Below are 6,102 nucleotides of genomic sequence, written 5' to 3'. Positions count from 1 at the left end.
AGGGACTCACCGGAACCAAGGAAGAGGTAGCCACCACAGCCACTGTTGCAGGCAAACCTCATCTCATGGAAGGAATATTACTTAGTAAGGTAAATAAACAACTCGAAGTGCCACTTGTAACAGCCAATGGCACATGAAAACCATGAGTATGCAATGGCAAAGGCAGCTAATACAGACAAAACAGTGCAAATATGCGAAGGCAAACTGCAAGGATCGACCGCAATGGGAGATACATCAGCGGAGGATTAAAAGCACTAAGATACATAAGATACGGGCCCTAACTAGGCAAGCTAGCCTTTACAGACACAATGTGAACTAACTATATGCTTCATTCTTGATTAGCGTGACATGCAAGTACGCGCTCGCGCGTGCCTACTGCTGTAGAGTTTCTAAATTGCCGCCTAACCAAAGCAGCAGCAATGAGATCCAAATGCAGGACCTGAATTTAAAGGTTGATCACAACTATCAATATATAACAAATAACAACAACTTCAACATATTAATACTACTAGATTATTTTGAAATATATGTTTATAATGAATATTTGGTTCAATTTGAAGAAACATAATTTTCATAGGAACTGATAGTCAAATTTCAAAACAATGAGCTATCAATATTGAAAACGTCCTAAATTGTGACCTAGAGATGGTAAATAATAGATATATCGTTCACTGCTTATCCTTGCCAACTACAGCCTGAAGAGACTGAAGAGTGTTGAGAGATGCAGCAAGATCCTAAGCCCAAATGTTCCATCCGTCTACTCATGAAGGAGCAACATAAGAGATCCCAAACCCTTTGGAGATTATCGCAAAAGAAATTTGAGTGCTCGGGACACAACGAGTCACAGTGCCACATAAAAATCAAGGAAACTCGTAGCCGGAAGATAAAACTATATACTACTCATCAGTGGTCATTAACAACCTTGCTGAGCAAGAGGAGAAATAAAACCGCACAGACTGTTTTGTTTTGCTGGGCAATACAACATCAACAAGGGAAGCAACAAATAGACACCCAAAAAACCATGGACCCAGTTCCTAGAAAAAAAAAATACTATATGAGCTAGTATGTGAATTAAGCTGTCAAAGGTTACACTTTTTTTTGTCAGAGGTGATAATTTTATGCATCTAGTTTATTCCAAAAACATTTTCTGCCTCAAGTTTAGCTTAAAAACTACACGGGACCTTGAGCATCGCGGATTCAGAACATGTGTAACAATCGGAAGTACCAAATAAGATGGCACAATGCAGCCGCAACCATAGCAAGGAAAATATTTTGGTCGCCGTTCATTCACAAAACAGAAATGTGGGACACCATCACCACAGCCCCAAACCCATCCCAAGAAATGTCCATGGTGCAATGGCCAGCATACAATTACCACGACTCGATGGTTGTGCACACAAGTCAGGAGAGTAAGCATGCAAAAGAAAGGAAGCGATTGGATCACCTAGGTCATAGTCAGAGAAGAAGTGTTCACCAGAGGCGTCAGAGGAGGGACAGTAGGTGTGATTTGCGCCGAGTCCCATCTCCGATGCGTCCTAGGAAACAACAAAAATTGTTGAGCTACAGAAACTGATTAGCTAGCGTAGCAAAATAAAAGAAACGCCCATTTGTCTAGCTAGCATAGCAAACAACTGACAATCAAACATACAGCTAGATTAAATATATCCATCCAAGACGAGTCAAAAATATTGTTAACACATGCATGATGGCTCCCTCCAAGCACATAAGGATAGCACTTGTTCTATCTATACATGCACATCAACACTACAACAGTTAATAAGCAAGTGTTTTCTTTCTATTTGATGATAGCCATTATTAACAAATCAACATCCCAGCATAAGCAAGGATCCTACCAAAGCTAGAACATGGACCACTACCAAACCATGTAACATGCGATGCAAAAATATATAGAAATGGATAAAACAAAGCATATTCGTCGAGGCACAACAGAATCTTGCATAGGCAACAAAGCATAGTAGCAGGCTAGCAGCCACATACACACATGGCCTCTTAAAGCACAAGTATTATGACAGGTTTAATCGACAAGAAAGAAATATGACTACAATCCCAAGATCATGGTAGTGGCCGGAAGACCACCACCAATACACACATGATGACAACAATTGCCCACAGCTCAATGAATAGACCTTCTAAAAGCAGAGAGAGAGAGAGAAGGGGCTCATCGCAACCCATGTAGCCTAACATGGAAGTCCCGACGATGTACGGTATGGTTCACGTGCTGTCGACTGGTAGTCAAGTCCCAGTGGAGGTAGGTCGCTGTGCTGTCGGCTGGTAGTCAAGTCCCAGTGGAGGTAGGTCGCTGGTGACGTGACGAGATGCTCTCGAATCATAATATGCTTGGCAGATCAGCGACACATGTTGCCTGTACCAAAAAGAAAGCACCGTTCATATACATGCAGATGCACTGATACAATAAAGTGTTTCTTCATAGCAGCAAGGACAATTGTCATATCGTCAATGGACAAGCACATGTGTAACCAAATAGAGATAACAAGGTGGTGCAAAGCAACCACAACTACAACAACACAGCAGCCAACAACAACAGCAGACTCAGAGTACTAAACTTGAGGGCTAAATCCACTAACTATCATGCCAGATTCATCACGAGACGCACAACCAGAATCCTAGAAATTGCCATGGAATTAAATGAACCACGAATGGATGGCCGTGGGCACACAGAGTAGAAGAGAAAGCGAAGTATAGTGGGACCACCTGAGTGGCTTACCTAGGCAAGCAGTGGTCACTAGAGCAGAGGCGCCGGCGAAGCCACCACCTCCATGGGGTTGCTGGCACCGCCTGATGTAACCATTGCACTGCAAGACGAAGCTCTCTCACTCCTTGAGCATCTCAAAAATCTCCCTAGTGGTATGCCCACTAAGGCCTTCAATGGAAGAAATCAGAAATCATGTCTATCATCTACACCCAGGAATCAAAATGTAAGTATTGGAGTTCAAACCAGCTGCGTGACCATTATGTGGTGAAATAATTTGCATACTGTTTTGGTTTGCCAGGAATTACAGAAAATATTTCAACATTACAAGTGAATTCATTCTGTGGTCGAGTAAAACGTCTTCCAAGTCGCGGCCACTTTGTTAATTTGTTGTCAAGTAATAAACAGATACGACATGTGAATTAAGTTGCCAAAGTTTATACTTGTTTTGCCAAAGGTGATAATTTTCTGCATCTAGTTTATTCCAAAGATCATCTTCTACATCAAGTTTAGTTTAAAAACTACATGGGACACTGAGCATCATGAATTTAGAACACGTGTAACAATTAGAAGTACCAATTAAGATGGTGCAACGCAGCCGCAGCCATAGCAAGGAAAATAATTTGGTCCTCAATCATTCACAGAAACAGAAATGTAGATTATAGCAGACACCATCACCACAGCCCCAAACCCAGCCCAAGAAATGCCCATCGTGCAATGGCCAGTATAAAATTACCACTGCTCGATGGTTGTGGACACACAGGGAATGAGAGTAATCATGCAAAAGAAACGAAGCGAGTGGCTCACCTCGGCTGTAATCAGGGAAGAAGTGTTCATCAGAGGCGTCAGAGGAGGGAGAGAGCTCCGGGGAGAGCAGGTGTGATTTGTGCCGGGGCCCAGCTAAAAGAAACTAGATATATTGTTCAGCTCTAGAAACTGATCAGCTAGCATAAGAAATTAAAAGAAGCACCCTTTGTTCAGCTAGCATAGCAAACAATTGACAATCGAATAGACAACTAGATTAAATATTCATCCAAGACTAGTCATAAAGATTGCTAGCACATGCATCATGGCTCCCTGCAAAGCACACAAAGATAACACTTGTTCTATCTATATGTGCCCAGCAACACTACACCAGTTAATAGGTAATAGTTTTCTTTCTACTTGACGATAGCCATTATTAACAAATCAACATCCGAGCATAAGCAAGGATCCTACCAAAGCTAGAACAAGGACCACTACCAAACCTGTAACATGCAGTGCAAAAAAGGTACATAAATGGATAAACCGAAGAATATTTGTCGAGGCACAACAGAATCTTGCATAGGCAACAAAGCATGGTAGCAGCCACATACACACATGGCCTCACAAAGTACAACTATTATGATATGTATAATCAACATGAAATATGACCACAATCCCAAGATCATGTCAGTTGCCGGAAGACCACCACCACTACACACAGCATGACGACAACAGTCGCACACTAGCTCAATGGCCAGACCGTCTAAGGGCAGAGAGAGAGAGAGAGAGAGAGAGAGAGAGAGAGAGAGAGCAGGGGCTCACCGCAACCCATGTAGCCGGACATGGAGGTCCCAACGATGTCCGGTATGACTCACGTGTTGTCGGATGGCAGTCAGGTCCCAGTGGAGGTAGGTCGCTGATGACAAGACGCTCTGGAATCATATACTTGGCAGATCAGCGACACTAGTTGCCTGTACCAAAAAGAAATCACCATTCATATGTGATACGTCTCCAACGTATCTATAATTTTTGATTGTTCCATGCTATTAAATATTCTGTTTTGGATGTTAATGGGCTTTATTTAGACAATTTTATATTATTTTTGGGACTAACCTATTAACCGGAGGCCCAACCCAAATTGCTGTTTTTTTGCCTGTTTCAGCGTTTCGCAGAAAAGGAATATCAAACGGAATCCAAATGGAGTGAAACCTTCGGGAGAGTTATTTTTGGAACAAACGTGATCCGGGAAACTTGGAGTGGACGTCAAGAAACAATCGAGGAGGCCACGAGGCAGGGGGCGCGCCCTCCACCCTCATGGGCCCCGAAAACCCTATTACCTACGTACCCCGAAAACATCCAGGAGCACCACGAAACCCTATTTCCACCGCCGCAACCTTCTGTACCCAAGAGATCCCATCTTGGGGCCTTTTCCAGAGCTCCGCCGGAGGGGGCAGCGATCACGGAGGGCCTCTACATCAACTCCATGGCCTCTCCGATGATGTGTGAGTAGTTTACTTCAGACCTTCGGGCCCATAGTTATTAGCTAGATGGCTTATTCTCTCTCTTTGAATCTCAATGCAAAGTTCTCCTCGATTCTGTTGGAGATCTATTCGATGTAATCTTCTTTTGCGGTGTGTTTGTCGAGATCCGATGAATTGTGGGTTTATGATCAAGATTATCTATGAACAATATTTGAATCTTCTCTGAATTCTTTTATGTATGATTGGTTATCTTTGCAAGTCTCTTCAAATTATCAGTTTGGTTTGGCCTACTAGATTGATCTTTCTTGCAATGGGAGAAGTACTTAGCTTTGGGTTCAATCTTGCGGTGCTCGATCCTAGTGACTGTAGGGGAAACGACACATATTGTATTGTTGCCATCGAGGATAAAAAGATGGGGTTTATATCATATTGCATGAGTTTATCCCTCTACGTTATGTCATCTTGCTTAAAGCGTTACTCTGTTCTATGAATTTAATACTCTAGATGCATGCTGGATATCGATCGATGTGTGAAGTAATAGTATTAGATGCAGGTAGGAGTCGGTCTACTTGTCACGAACGTGATGCCTATATACATGATCATGCCAAGATATTCTCATAATTATTCGCTTTTCTATCAATTGCTCGACAGTAATTTGTCCACCCACCGTAATACTTATGCTATCTTGAGAGAAGCCACTAGTGAAACCTATGGCCCCCGGGTCTATTTTCGATCATATTAATCTTCCATCAACAAGCTATTTCTATTACCTTTTATTTTGCAATCTTTACTTTTTATCTTTATTATCAAAATACCAAAAATATTATCTTATCATATCTATCAGATCTCACTCTCGTAAGTGACCGAGAAGGGATTGACAACCCCTTTATCGCGTTGGTTACGAGGTTCTTATTTGTTTGTGTAGGTACGAGGTGACTCGCGCGTGGTCTCCTACTGGATTAATACCTTGGTTCTCAAAAACTGAGGGAAATACTTACGATGCTTTGCTGCATCACCCTTTCCTCTTCAAGGGATAACCAACGCAATGCTCAAGAGGTAGCAATATGCATGTAGATGGAATGATACAATGAAGTGTATAGCAGTAAGGACAATTGTCATATGATCAATGTACGAGCACATGTGTAA

General features: G+C 42.2%; 1 long non-coding RNA gene across 4 annotated transcripts; it reads right to left on the bottom strand.

The window, feature by feature from the left end:
* Positions 1-247: 247 nt before the first annotated feature.
* LOC119331976 lies at positions 248-4,552 on the bottom strand. 4 transcript variants are annotated; one of them, XR_005160738.1, is made up of 4 exons: positions 2,747-4,552; positions 2,204-2,383; positions 1,445-1,535; positions 248-439 (listed from the first exon to the last, which is right to left on the bottom strand). It is a non-coding gene; the product is annotated as an uncharacterized LOC119331976 (long non-coding RNA). The 4 variants fall into 4 exon arrangements; XR_005160740.1 differs by lacking the exons at positions 248-439; positions 1,445-1,535 and having other exon boundaries at positions 1,697-2,383; positions 2,747-2,937; positions 3,539-3,641; positions 4,298-4,552; XR_005160741.1 differs by lacking the exons at positions 248-439; positions 1,445-1,535 and having other exon boundaries at positions 1,697-2,383; positions 2,747-2,834; positions 3,539-3,641; positions 4,298-4,552.
* Between the last annotated feature and the right edge of the window lie 1,550 nt (positions 4,553-6,102).

The sequence above is a fragment of the Triticum dicoccoides genome, chromosome 7A, assembly GCF_002162155.2.
Source record: "Triticum dicoccoides isolate Atlit2015 ecotype Zavitan chromosome 7A, WEW_v2.0, whole genome shotgun sequence".
In the NCBI taxonomy this organism is placed as follows: Eukaryota; Viridiplantae; Streptophyta; class Magnoliopsida; order Poales; family Poaceae; genus Triticum; species Triticum dicoccoides.
Note: the sequence above shows the minus strand (reverse complement) of the source record. Positions and strands in the feature narration are given on the sequence as shown.